Raw genomic sequence first — 15801 nt, 5'->3', positions numbered from 1 at the left:
AGGTTAAACAAGAAGATTACTCATATTTTAATTTATTAATGTGTCATATAATGAAATACAGCATTCTCTTTGCTCCATTATATTATTTTGTATAAAAAGTAGTTTTTTTGTGTCTTAATGTGATTGTATATTTAGGATGCATAAAACATGAATACTTTTCACTGTCAAACTATCGTTCTTGCAATTTTATTTTCAGAAATAGTATTTTTTGTGAACACTTAATCTAGTGAATATAATGCTTTTCTTATTGCAAACAAATGTTGTTGTTTTTTACGTTATGTATGAATGACTTTTACTTTATTTCCAGACTGCCGAATGTTTGGTCAGGAGAAAGCATCCCACAATGTTGCGACAGGCACATGTTTCAGTTTATCGAGACTAGTCGTGAAACACAGACTTCTGATTCATGGAGTGCGGCAAACATATCTGTGCGACTCGTTCACTCCACTGTAAAGACCCGCACGGCATTAAAATGGATATCATCCGACGTTTGCAAACGATGGCTGCATGAGGTCTGCGTCTCACAACCTACATCCCAAGATAGCTTTGTGTGTGATGTTTGTATTGCACAATATAGTTGATGTATTGAAACCAGGCTTTAAAAATAAATCAAGGTCAACTACAATTTAAAATTAAAACTAGAAATGGCGCGGCAGAGGCCGACGAGTATCCCCACGCCGCATGTTTGACCCAGGGGCGCCCTAGGTTTGGTAATGGGGCCATGCATAGTCGAGGCTTTGTTGATTCTGGTGGCGGTGAAAATGTTAAAATCGAAGTCCTTAATACAAGAGTAAAATTCACTTGGATTTAGGTCCTCATCCTGCTCTCCTAAAAAATCTAATACTGAATCAACTTCACTGACGTCCATTATGTACATATCATCCTCATTGGAATGAGATGGCTGAACTTGCTCTGTTATAGCCAATCTTCATGCTTCTGCTTTGGAAAAGTTATGTTTTGAGGTTAAATGGTTGACTAAATAGTAGCGTCTCAGAAATTTTATATCGCAATCTTGTACACAACAATGAAAATGTTAAATTTCATGTCTGTCATTGATGTGCCTGTTCAAGAGTCCTTTTTGCTTTAAATTGTTTGTCACATTTTACACACTTGAACATTTTGAAAGATTTTCATTATGAGTCTAAAAGTGTGATTGAACAAATTGAAAGTTTCAGCCCTTTTATAGATTCTTGAGGCGCTATTCCATGAGTTTCTCATGCTTTTTATGCTTGACTGCATTCTATCTCTTCTCTAAAATACAGGTGTCCCTTTGCACCAATATTTTATAATCCCTTGTATAAACATTAGATGGATGAGCTAAACCATTTCACAGATGAATAAACACAAATAATTGACTACTAAATACATCTCTGCGCCACTACTGTGTAACTCTATATATGTTTTCAATACACAAGCTTCATTGTTGAATAATTCCTTTGTCCGATGAAAATGCTTGCACTTCTTCTGATTGGGTAGATAACCACTTAATAGATTTCGAAATTTAAACGCGGACCTTAAGGTCAAGGTCACAGGGGTCAAAACTTTTTAATGCGCATGGAAAGGTCTTGTCCAGATACACATGCATACCAAATATGAAAGCAATATCTGAAGGTACACAGTAGGTATGAGCCTTTTTCGAATCGTGTTTGCAGATTTCGAAACCTAAACGCTGGCCTAAAGTTCAAGGTCAAGGTCACAGGGGTCAAAAATTGTATGGGCATGGTAAGGTGTTGTTCAGATACACATGCATAGCAAATATTATACCAATATCTGAAGGGACACAGTAGTTATGAGCCTTTTTCGAATCGCGGTCGCAGATTCAGAAACCTGAACGCTGACCTCAAGTTCAAGGTCAAGGTAGCATGTACAAAATTGTATGCGCATGAAAAGATGTTGTCTAGATACACATACATACCAAATATGACAGCAATATCTGAAGGGACACAGTAGTTATGAGCCTTTTTCGAATTGCGGTCACAGATTTCAAAACCTTAAAACTGGCCCAAAGTTCAAAGTCAAGGTCACAGGGATAAAAATTTTCATGCGCATGGAAAGGTGTTGTCCAGATACACATGCATACCAAATATAAAAGCAATATCTGAAGGGAAACAGTAGTTATGAGCCTTTTTCTAAATCGCGGTCGCAGATTTCGAAACCTGAAAACTGACCCCAAGTTCAAGGTCATAGGGGTAAAAAATTGTGTGCGCATGGATAGGTGTTGTCTAGATATACATACATACCAAATATGAAACCAATATCTGAAGGGACACAGTAGTTATGAGCCTTTTTCGAATTGCGGTCACAGATTTCGAAACCTTAAAACTGACCCAAAGTTGAAGGTCAAGGGTAAAAAATTGTATGCGAATGGATAGATGGTGTCTAGATACACATGCATACCAAATATGAAAGCAATATCTGAAGGGACACAGTAGTTATGAGCCTTTTTCGAATCGGGGTCGCAGGAAAATCACTGACCCAGCCCCACCCTGACCCCAATAACTTTTGGCCAAGGGGTCAGATCAAAATTCCGTCGCTGTCACCGTCATATATATGCTCATAGCTACCATGTGTGTAAGTTTCAAGGTTCTAGTGCTAATAGTGTAGGAGATAATAGTGTCCAGGACGGACAGATAGACAGACAGCGGAGCTAAACACAATATCCCCACGCTTTAAAAAAAACATGGGGATAAAAAAAAAGGGTAAAGATGAGTACTAAAATTTTGTGTGTACATGGTTTACCTGCATAAATAGTTTGAAATTGCATATATATTTAAATTTTAGAACAACAAAGTAAATGTTGAAAATGGTTCATGATAGTTCTTTGTATATTGTTAAATCACTCATTTTAGGGCAATTATAATTTTTTGTTTAAAAAGGCAATCTTACTCAACATCTGCGGATTTAAGGTGATACATGTATTGATACTGATTTTAAGTTGATGCCATGTTTTATACAGATAACTTGAATGTACCGATCGTTTTCAATTCATTGCTTTGTAACTGAAATAATGAATTTTTTACCACCTTCCTGTTACTTTTAATTTAGTGTTTTGTGGAAAATGAGATTTTCATGTTAAAGAGTATGCATTATTCAAGATAGATTAAAGCAAAGACAACTGTTGATACCTGCACATGGATATTTCATTCCTTATGTGTGTAATTTCCTATCCTTGACATGCATAAGTAATCATGTAAGAAACAATTTGTTTGCAGCTGGTTGTTACTGCATGTGTATTTTCTATTCAAAATGATGGTTTTAATAACATGTGATTCAATGAGAAATGCATTTCTCAACTGAAACATTTCTTAATTTATATATAAATCATATTTACTTTATCCTGTGCTCATGCATACATGTTGCTTATTGTTGATGTCTTAATAAACCAAGAGTATATTATCAATATGTGTTGTTGCTCGAAAATATGTTTTTGTAGCAGGAAGTGCTTTGGGCTCGATTAATCTGAGAACTCAACAAAATATTAATAAAATCCTTCTGTGCCTTTTAGTTCTGAAAACAGAAGTAGCCAGTTGGTATTACACATCTCCTAAACAAGTACAGCACAATGAAACTTAAGGTCCTAAAATCATAAATTTTATAAAATCTTTATATCCACACAAAAAAATTGATGATTGTGGTGCTCAGATTGCAAAACCACCTGTTTGGCAAAAATAATGCAGATGGTTAGATTATGATAAGTGCAAGAAAAAAAGAATAACTGGAGATAATAATTGATATGATAATCATTGCTTGACAGAATCACAATTGACCTAGATATTTATTTATGTAGTGATGTATTTTTCAATGAGTGCCTTAAGATTCCAAAAACATATTGACTTAAAATAAATAATCGCGATGGCGGAAATGACTTATCATTTCATGTTCATGAACCGGTTTTAAAATACTTTGTAGACTTATCTGCTAGGCGGTGAGGACTTTTAGACCACCTGATAAACTTCAACTATATTTGCCCTAGTTCAGTAATCGACTAAAGATATGCTAACATAATACTGATGACTGATGAGTCTGTTGTGTCTTATATTCTCAATGCTACTTAAAATATTAAGTCCATTTCAAAGTTTAGACTAATAATAAGCAAATTCGTTAAATTAATATCCCCCGCCAAATAAATTTTGATTATTGATGGGTGCAGAACTAACAGAAAAGTTTATTTGAATGGTTGTACCCTTATCCCACTTATTTAAAAGTTACAGCATAAAAAAACAAAAACAATTGGCAATAACTCTTATTTAAGACAGTGTAGGGTTATAGATTTTGTGCATGACACCTCTCCTTATATCTTAACATCCAGTTAATTTCATCTTAAAATTGTGTATAGTATCTGTGATATAGTCCTGAAAAGTAACGTCAGACTGTTCATGTCACTTATTCTCATTGACAATTATACACCCATGAAATTTCATGTTGAAATCTTGTATTAATAGTTTCTGGGATATAGCCCTGAAAAGTTATATCATACAAAAACAACAAAGGGCAATAACTCTTATTTAAGAAAGTGAAGGGTTATGGTTCTTATGCATGGTTCTATAAATGAGATATAGCCCTGAAAAGTTACATCATAAAAAAAACAATAACAAGAAAGGGTAATAACCGTTATGTAAGAAAGTATACGGTTATGGTTCTTGTGCATTGATAATTATACACCCATGAAGTTTCATGTTAAAATCTTGTATAGTATCTGAGATATAGCACTAGTTACATCATACAAAAACAACAAAGTGCAATAACTCTTATTTCAGAAAGCGACGGGTTATGGTTCTTGTGCATGGCACCTCTCTTCAGCTATATTTATACACCCATAAAGTTTCATGTTGAAAACTTATATTGAGTTTCTGAGATAAAGCCCTGAAAAGTTTGTGAGTGACTGCACTGACAGACACACCGACGGTACGTTTAAGTATATTTAGCGTACCGGGGGTACATTAAAGTATACTTAAGAGTACACGGGGTACTTTAAAGCATTACCCGAGCCAAACCGACAATTACCAATCAAGCTTATTGACAAATACATAAATGATGATAGTGGTAATTATGATTGTGTGAAATATAATAAATAGTTTTCCTGAATTGAGTGTACATGTGAATTAGCTAAAATAATGATAAAAACACTGATTGGGATTATACATTTCTGGAATATATATATATAGTCTGAAAATATTTTCTTAAATCAATGTTATATCTTTGTATTAAAACACTGAAACACTCATGACTGTAAATTAGGCATTACCATATTTCTTTACAACGTTATGCATGTACATCATCGATATATATAACATTTAAAACGAAAATCGTTTTAAAATTCAAATTTTTGCATGGTGTTAGAACTACTGTTTTGATATCTTTGTTGTGAACAACGTGTTTAGGTTCAACGTCCGAAAAAAAGATGTCCGAAAATAACTGCAAGCTGTTAAAACGCGAAATTAAGTTGAATTGAAACAACATTGCGTTAAATATTATTTTTCATCAATCTGACATTTTTTACGGAGACTGATCGGAGAAATCTCACGGGGTACTATGAAAATCGTCAGATTTCCGATTTATGTGACAGATCTCACGATCAAACAATATTCACGCTACACCGGTCTATTTCGTTTCCGTAGAGATAGCTTATGTCGTTTGAAAGCTTAAAGTTGATTGGCTGACGGGTTCAATGGCTTATTCTAAAAATAAATGCTTCTCGAGCAGCATATTGCTGCTCGAACAGGGATTTTGCTGCTCGAGCAGCATTTAAATGCTGCTCGACCAGTAAATTGCTGCTCGAGCAGCAATATGCTGCTCGAGCAGCATTAAATGCTGCTCGAGCAGCATTAAATGCTGCTCGAGCAGCATTTTTTTCTGCTCGAGCAGAAGTTAAAGTTTCGACCCCTTTGGTGCGCCATACTTTTGTCCTAGGGGTTAATGTCACAGAGGGCTAATGTCCTACACTCCACATTTTTTTCATCACACAATACTTCATGCTGAAAGTATTTCAAGACATTTTACACTAGAATAATAAGTCATGCTGCTTGTTTTCAAAAAATAACTTCCTATCTGTGGTTCTCAAATAGATGGTGCCTCAACAAATCAAAAGTCTATCAACACCCCTTAGTTAGGCTTAGATGGAGGACTGTTAGGGTCTGGCTATTCTCTTATCTGATTCCATGCTGTGTCTAAGCCAAAAATTACATTATTTGAGAAATACTGATAAGGCAGTCATTTCAACACCAAAATATTTATTGAATAATACACAGCACCCTTAACATATTATATTTAATTGTAAATATTTAAATATAACATGCTGAATGGTTTTAGCAAATAATATTAATAGTATAAATATTATTTTAATTGCCTTTTAAAATGTATGTTTATGGTCAATGTGGTAGACATTAATTGTATTAGGGTATACATATCAGTATAAGATACTTCAAATACTTATTTATGTTGAGGAAATATAATTGATACTATCAAGCCCACATAATACTTTTGACACTTTCAATATTTTTAATTAGTTACCCACAGACTGATTTAGGTGGAAATTTTTAGAAATGTTTGACATTAAAATGTAAGCAATAGGGAATGCATTGAAATTGTATGATAAAGTATGTAAACATTAAACAAGTTAATATGGACAACCAGTAATTATTCAAACTGCACCTTATATTATTACAGGTCACTGAGATATATAGAGGATATTTGTTGGATTCGGTGGATTATCGATTTAAATTCACAAGTGATCATAGAAAATAATATTTTCACGAGTGGCGCAGCCACAAGTGAAAATATATATTTTATATGATCACGAGTGAATTAAAATCGATAATCCACCGAACCCAACACATTTTCTTTTTATTTTATGCTTTTTTTCACAGTTTATATACATTGTTAAACAGTTTAAATAAGGAATTTCGCTTGGAAAATGACGTCATTTCGTCAAAAAATGACGTCATTTAACATAAACAGTGAAAATTATCGATAATTTTCACTGATAATTTTCATTGTTGGAAACAGTGAAATTATCAGTTTTAATTCACTGATATTTCCCTATAAACCACCGGAAAGCAGAAAATAAATGTCTATGTTTATTCATTTGATGTAAATAAATTGTTAGAGCCTGCAACAATTTTGTTTCTTGTTCATTTTGTGTACAACATTTGCTAAACGGTTGTTAAAGACGCACTTTTTAAGAAGTGTGTTAAACATGTGTCTTTTTAGATACATCCATTTAAAACAGATCATATGATAAAAACGCACTTATGAAATAAAAGACTAACTTATGCTTAAAAAAGACGCACATCAAAATAGAAAAACGCACTTTTGTGAGAAAAAACCCACATCTGTAAACCTTAAAAAACACTTCTTAGATAAAAGACGCACTTCCTAAATAAAAGACGCACTTCTTAAATAAAAAACACACATTTTGCTCACATCTACACTCAAAAGCGCACTTACAGATAAAGAAAACACACACAAAATGCACTTCTTAAATAAAAGACGCACTTCTTTGAATAAAAAACACACATTTTGCTCACATCTACACTCAAAAGCGCACATACAGATGAAGAAAACGCAAAAAAAAAAGCACTTTTTCACTAAAATAACGCACTTGAAAAGAAAAAACGCACAAATAGCGCACTTAAATGCACTTTTGAACACTGAAAACGCTGATATTAACAAAAAACACACAATTAACGCACTTTTAAGTGCGCTAAATGTGTGTTTTGGTAAAAAGTGCGTTTTTATTTGACAAGGGATAGCCGAATTTCGGCTATAAAATCGAGCCAAAAAAAACCTGTACATATATTGGTGAATGACTATAAATTACTGCATCGAGGAATATTTTAAAGTTCAAATGTTTTAAATGCATCTTACAATAGAGGAAAATAACTATATCAGTCTGAAATTCACAATTTTGACGCAATTGTCGCTTTGTCACGTGGCCAGTTTTCATTTGGATACTTTAGGATCGACCTTGACATTTTATGCTGAAATGGTAAACATTACTTTCGTTTTCTGAAGTCTATTATTTGTGATTAACAACTTACGTCTGGTGGATTATAAGACTGATTTCAGTGTGAATCAGGTAGTTTTAAATAATAATTACGTTGAGTTTGTATTTACACTACAATTTGTTTACAAAACAAGCCAGAATAATCTAAAATACCGCGAAATGTCATTCTGAATTTAAAAACACTTGAGCGCATGGTATGTTACTAAAAATAGAAATAAGGTCATATGACCGTGAAATCTCCGGAGATTCGCATTTCAAGAAAGTCTTTCACATCGCTGTTTGATAAATTTTCTCTATATGTAAGAGCAGAATTGATAAATTTAAAATGTTTAAGAGGAATTGTGTGACAGAATATATCAGTTAAATGTGAAAATGTCAATCTGTCCGATCAAGTGGTTGATTTTGGGACAATAACTGCATTTTAAAAGCTGTTTTGGACCGGTCTTTGTTAACTGTCAACTTTTTGGGAATTTCTGGTTGACTTTCGTAATGGGGTTGGACCATAACTATAAATACGCGCATTATTGATAAGCATTATTTCAATATGAACTACTGTCAGAAAAAGATGTATGGGAACCTTTTTATACCCTAATTTAAAGCAATTATTAGTCCCCTACCGGTTTCACCGGAGGGGACTTATGGTTTGCGCTCCGTCTGTCTGTCAGTCCGTCAGTCACACTTTTCTGGATCCTGCGATAACTTTAAAAGTTCTTAATATTTTTTTTATGAATCTTGGAACATGTATAGACTTACATGTTATTCGGCCCCATAATATGTTTGCTATGGCAACAAATAGACTCAAAATACTGCTGAAAATAGTGTTTTTTTCTGGATCCTGCGATAAGTTCTTCATATTTTTTCATTAAACTTGAAATATGGATAGATGCCAACAGGGACTACCTTAGGCCTTAAAAATAGGGAGAAGTGACTTCTCATCATCATTATCATCATCCCTATGACTGCTTTTGTAACAAAACACAGTCTTAATGCATGGAACATCTAGTACATGTATATCTATTACTTTTTATCGGAATACTTTACATGTCCGAAATATGTTCACTTAAGAATGCCTTACCTGTTTACTTTAATAATCAAAATTTTCCTTGTTGCTATCTGGTTTAACAAACCTAATCAAATGTTTGTTAAATCCAGTTAATGCTTTCTCCATTATTGAATCACCATTACTTGTAATGTGAATCGCCAGCTTTGAATTGAACGCGGGTCTAATGTTACAATTCGTCCGCCATTTGCAATGTTGATGGTCATGACATAGCAATTTAATTCTACTCGCATGATTTATATCTAATGGAGGAAATGTGTTTTCTCAATATTTATGTGTAGTATTATCACTTATAGTATAAAAAATGAACTGTGATTCCAGTTTATTTAAGATGGGTGTTACTCGTAATTTTCGGTGGATTAACAAACTGACAAAACTCGCTGGACTTTATAGAGGATCTACGCAATTTATAGACCTTTGATCAAGTTTGTTTTTCTTGAATTATTTTGCCGACTTTCTTTAACCGTGCTGTCTGCCAAAAAATTGCAATTATCGGATGGTTAATTAATTATCACGTAATCAGTAGACAACTTGCGGCACGCGCGAAGAGGCACGAGTGTGTTGTTATAGCAACCAATATTAAGGGGACTGCTTTGTCACAGTCAATTAACGATCCGTGCGGGAGGTAAATTGTGTCACCGTTAGATAAACAACAAACAATAAACTTGCTTATCGCCTGCGGGCGGTAGCACGCTTTAGCATAAATTATCAGGCGGCTTGATTTTTGCTTTTCCGGTCTTGTTTACTCAAAAATTCGGGCGACTTTATCTTCCCTTTTCTGGGCTCGTAGGGCGAAATCACGGGCGTAAGAGCGAAATTATCGCTCATAGTCGCCCGTAGGGTAGTCCCTGTGGCAATATGGACATTATGCACTTCATTTCATTTTGTTCTTACGTCAAAAATTCTGGTTGCTATGGCAACAAATAGACTAAATATACTGCTGAAATTGTTTTTTTTCTGGATCATGGGATAACGTTAAAAGTTCTTAATATTTTTCATGAAACTTGGAACATGGATAGATGACAATATGGACATTATGCACGTTATTTAATTTTGTTCCTACATCAAAAATTCTGGTGGCTATGGCAACATATTAAAAAAAAAATCTGACATTCTTGGAATTTCTGACAATGGTGGCCAGGTTTTTTTTGGCCCGATTTTATAGCCGAAATTTGGCTATGTTCCCAATCCCAAAAAGTATACTTTTTTCCCAACATGTGGCAACAAATTCCCAATTTCACAAAAAAAAAAATATTTTTTTTTTTTTTAGAAAGAAGTCTGATGCGTATTTTATCTCAATTTCAATTCAATTACATCTAACAAAGTATTATATGATTATGTTCTTTTAATTTGAATGGTTATAAAGAGTTATATCAAATTTAGTATTTCCCTAACAGGGGTGGCGAAATCTCAAAAAACTATACAGTACACTCCACGCGTTTTCCCCAAAAAACGCGCTCCCTCCGCGGGTTTTTTTCTGCTAGCGAGTGTTCACGCGGCGTTGGAAGAGCGAGGTGAACTCGATAAAACGCTCGGCGTTACGCCGCGTTCGCTAATTCCCGCGGCGTGTATTACTTTAGGCTAGTCGGTAAATGCAGACACTTTCCGTTCTTATCAGTGATCGCCGCGCAACGTTGCGTTAGCAGTGTGCTACTGGGCATGCCAAAAAATAAAAACATTGTTATAATAAATTGTTTAAATACTGTGGTACATGTATAAAAAAGATAATTGTATAGAAAATTAATACGTATAAAAATTATGTTTTTTTAATTCACAGGTACGTCTACAATATGAATTAGTCTAATATAATACATTTGACAAATTAATATTTAAAACATAACACATATGACACAAGAATAATGTTCCGTAAAATTTCCAAATGAGAATAATAATTAGTAATCCGAAACACACTATGATTTTTAATTGTTAACACGACGTTTACAAATGCTTCCAATATACAGTCATCATGTATATATTTCCAGACAAAAGCGCGCGAAAACTATGCTGCAATGTACAAGGTCAAGGTACAATGTATACTCCTGCAAAGCGTGCGTGTATTGATTTTTTTTATACAAACTTTGTAGCGCAGAGAACATTGAATTTTGTGTATTTCGGTTAAAAGTTTCTTCGGTATTTATTAACGAAATTATATCGCGAAAAAGTTTATATTTCCTCTAAAATAATTTCAAATCGAACATGCCGAATCTTTATCGTTACGGTATTTTAGTAGAGTAATTATTTTAACACTAATTGTACTGTAAACTGAATAAAGAAGACATCTGGGCGGAACTGGATTTTAAGTGTTTGACGTTATGAAAACACGCAAAGCTTGTCTACTGACCAATTGTGTAGACTGCTGTCTGCGGTGTTTTGACAAAAAGGATTAACATGTGTGAATGTCACTCTGCCGATTTGGTCCATAATTACTGGTAAACATTGTTTAGAATGTCGACGCAACAAGAATACAACTGTGAATATTAAATGCAATTATCAAGTCAATAGTTACCACCTTTTAGCAATCAATGGAATAACCTACAAACAAAGAGAAAATCAATGCATTAGCGAGCAGAGAATTTACTTTGTTCCGACAATTAAAACCATTCCTAATGCATTCGTTGAACGTGTTCACTTGAGTAAGTTATGCCTTTAGACAGGAAGCGGCTTTTCTTTGATTATGTCAAACTGTCAATTCACACAGATTTGAGAGATTTTTAGGGTCCTTGGTCATTTGTATACATGTTCAGTATAGAAAATCACCTGCTAACATGAAAACTTTGGATTAAATTATCAAAATAAAAACCAGGGCTCGACATTAACTTTTGGAGCCACTTGTCCGGTCGGTCAAGTAGACCAAAATTTCACTTGTCCTGACCAAAAAGCAACTTGTCCTGACCATTATATATTAATCTGCTCAGTACTTTGCAAAATAATGAAATAATACAAAATGCTCAAATCATAAAGACTGTAATCATTCAAAATACATGTTAACATAATTGTAGGCAATTTCAATACAAAAAGAACTGACTAGAATGACGGTAAACTGGAGATTATTGATTTTTAAACATACAAAGCCATAATACCTGACAAAAACTTGTGTTATGTAAAATCATTCTATACATAGAGATGACGTCACAGCGTTAATTGTCTGTAGGATCGGTGTGTACCGGTGTCGTAAAATGCATATTCTTTACAAGGGAGAATATTCTTGTTATCTTGGCAAAGGAAAATGTTACGGGTTGCTTCCCTTGTAAACAGTACGGTGTAGTATAGCACGGAACTATCAGAATACCTTGTGCTTTGTCGTTTAAACGTTAACATAATATAATTGAAAAAGTATTGTGGTAACTCCACAGAAATAACTGATTTAAATGCATTTTTTTAAGTAATTAAATTATAACGACCGCTTGTCCCGTCGGACTAGCAAATTCTATATTCACTTGTCCGGACTAAAAATTTGGTTGTCCCGGACAGTCGGACTACCGTTAATGTCGAGCCCTGAAAACAATGTTGCAAACTGTGTTTATATTAATTGGTAAGTATTAGTTAAAAGACGACGTTTTGTGTGTCGTAAATCAACGAGTTTTCTATACAACAACAACTACTTCTACAACCACGTCGGGATCGATCTATCTTGGTTGTTTTTTTAATTGTAAATATTATACTACATGTACATCTATGTACTTGTAATAAATGTAATTTTATTTGAAAATCAGGAACTCAAACAAAATTAAATTGATCGTTATCTCGTAAAACGCGGAGTTTCCCCCGCGTTGCCAACGCCGAGGGCCGCCGCGTCGGCTTATCAGTTTTGCCGATCGTTAACCCCCGCGTCTAAAATCATGCAAACGCCGCGTATAGCGGGATTTTCTTAATCTCCCTCCAGGTCGAAACCCGCGGAGTATGGAGGGAAATTGGGGAAAACGCGTGGAGTGTACTGTACTTGTCCACGGACAACCATTTAGGAAATTTAACTTGTCCGTTGCTGAACTACACTTGTCCCTTAATGTTTTTATAAATTATAAACGCATTTATTGATTTATGTAAAACAATGTGGAATATACCAAAATGAGTATGATTTGCTAGTTTTGTTTATAATTGTATTTCAATAGTACATTCATTATAGCAGTATATTATAAACCATATAAAGACTTTCTAAAACTTTTAATCTTGCAAGCTACTGTTATTAAAACATGTGTTGAACATAAGTACATGTACATCGTAATCTTAACAAATTAAACTAGTCCAATATGTTGACCTGATCAGACTGAGGCTCTGCGCCGCTACTGGTAGCAATTCGATTATCATCAACTGGTAACCATTGAAAATCTGTGAGCCAAGTTTCTTGAAAAGTTCTGGTGCGTTTACTTAGATCATATTTTTTATCATAATCTTTCTTAGTTTTTTTGGGAGGTGGACTGCTCAAAGCTTTGGGTTTCTGCTCCGTTGTTGAAGATAACAAAAATAAAATATGTTCCATTTTTACCATTAAAGTCGTCTTAAATAACAAGGTAGACCGTGTTTTGATTATCTTACTTTGATACTTTTTATTTCCGTCTGATTGAAAAAATAAAGAAACCAGTCTGTACACTGTCTAACAGTCGGGCTTAATGTTTAAAATGCGGCATGCTCCTGGTCTCTTATAGAATAAGGGAGATCACTGCGCATGAGAGTGCCCATATTTTAGCTTGATTGCTCCGCAAATAGCACTGACAATAATCGCATGTCAACATCCGGTTTAGTAAAACTTAATTACGGCTTTAATACAATGTATTTTTTTGTATACCTGGACCCGACTTTTAAAAAACTTTTTGTCCACGGACAACTTAATTGAAAAAAATTAGTTGCCCAGACAAGCAAATGTACGACTCGGGCAACTCGGACATTTGATTTCGCCACCTCTGCCTAATCAGTGGACTTTTCATGTGGAAAAAAGGCTAATGAATGTATTTTCCCAATTTCATGAAAATGCCGATAAAATTCCCAATTCCAAAACCACGGATATCTTCCCAAAAAGTGGAAAAAAGAACCTGGTGGCGCTGGTGAGGGACTTTTATTGCACGGCAATAGTCTTGTTAATTAATGTAATTTTTTTGCTTGAACCAGAAGTTCACAAGTTTACTGTCTGTGATATTGGGACGAAACACATCAGACATTTGATCCATATTTTTCTAAATCCTGAAATATGAACTAGTTAATACACAAATTTACCAAAGGTTTTCCAAAATGTATCAATTATAAATGTTAAATCATGAATTTAATCAGTGTCTTGTGTGTCTTTAAGGGTACTTTTTGGTCAATATGATAATATAGCCAATGTTTGCACTAATGGTTTTATTTTCCATATGTATACACTGATTAAATTGAACACTAATCATAGCTTTGTAAATCCGAACTTCTGTAACTTCCATGTCTCACAGGTCTGAAAATTTAAGAGTATAATTAATAATTTTAGAGTATTTAATGTACTATTCTCTTTTAAAAGACTAAATAATTAAAGAGTCTTCAATGTCAAAATTAAGATATTACAAAGTGTGCTGTCTATCCAAGTTTGAAATGCTGAGGAGTATCTTTTCAGTATCAATGATGAGAAAGCAAACAGAGAAAGTGTTATTCTCAAACTACTTTGATCTAGTCAGTTCGTCACTTTTAATAAACAGCAAAGCACAACACACACCTACCAGTAATTGCTTATGCTCTATACATGTAATATTGAAGGACAACACGAAAAAAGACAAAATAATGTGATAATTTTGCTTCTGTTAAAAGAATAATTGTAACAGGACAAGTTGATTTGGTTTTGTTTATAAATTTGTACCTGAAAACTTACATAGAATCCTTGTTCCACACATAAGTATGCCTGGAGGAGCCGTCTTCTTCATGACATCGGTTTCAAGGACTGAATGTTTCACAGCATTTAATGTCCACAACTTCTTGTTCCTTTTGAAGAACTTGACCCATGGCCATTCATCAACCTTTAAAGACAAATAAAAGTAGAGCTTTAAAAAAAAGAGACTTCTGTCAAGGCACTAACTGTCTACAACACCCTCCAGCTAAGAAATCACCACATTCATGAACATGGTCTAGGAAACAACATAATGTGTTAAAATGATGTATTATATTTTCAGTTTTTTGGTGAAAATGTCATTACTACATTTAAGCAATACCACAATTTACTAGTTTTAAATTGAACTAAAGATTTAGGGTACAGCGAGTATCCATAGTAAACATGGAAAATTGAAATAAATGAAGTCCTATTTCTATCACAGTAACAGATCAATATGATACATAATAAGACCATAATTATTTACTAATTAATATTTAAACGAATACATGTCTGAATGTCTGCAATTATTTGAAAAAGTTAAAATCAGTGCCTAGATAGCTGTCAAGACATAACGGGCTTTTTACATAATGAAGGAATATGTCCAAATATTCTAAACCCATGATTGTTACTTTGTATTTTAAGTGCAACAACATTAAAGATGACAATCTGATGATAACAAGCCACCAACGAAGTCTGCATTACTGTCTTCATTTTAAATTTGATTCGGAAGTTACGTTTGACGCTTGTTTGTATTACAATGTTGTCAAACATAACATCTGTGACGCATAAATTCTGTCAAACAGTAACGGGCGTTTCTTAGTTTGAGAAATTTACCATTGTTTACACAATATAATCGTTCTCGGCATTAATAATTTAATAAAAATAAGATGATATATGCAGCATTATATCTGA

This window comes from Dreissena polymorpha, unplaced genomic scaffold (genome assembly GCF_020536995.1).
Source record: "Dreissena polymorpha isolate Duluth1 unplaced genomic scaffold, UMN_Dpol_1.0 chrUn016, whole genome shotgun sequence".
NCBI classification, from domain to species: domain Eukaryota; kingdom Metazoa; phylum Mollusca; class Bivalvia; order Myida; family Dreissenidae; genus Dreissena; species Dreissena polymorpha.
The sequence above is the reverse complement of the archived record's forward strand: the minus strand, read 5'-3'. Positions refer to the sequence as shown.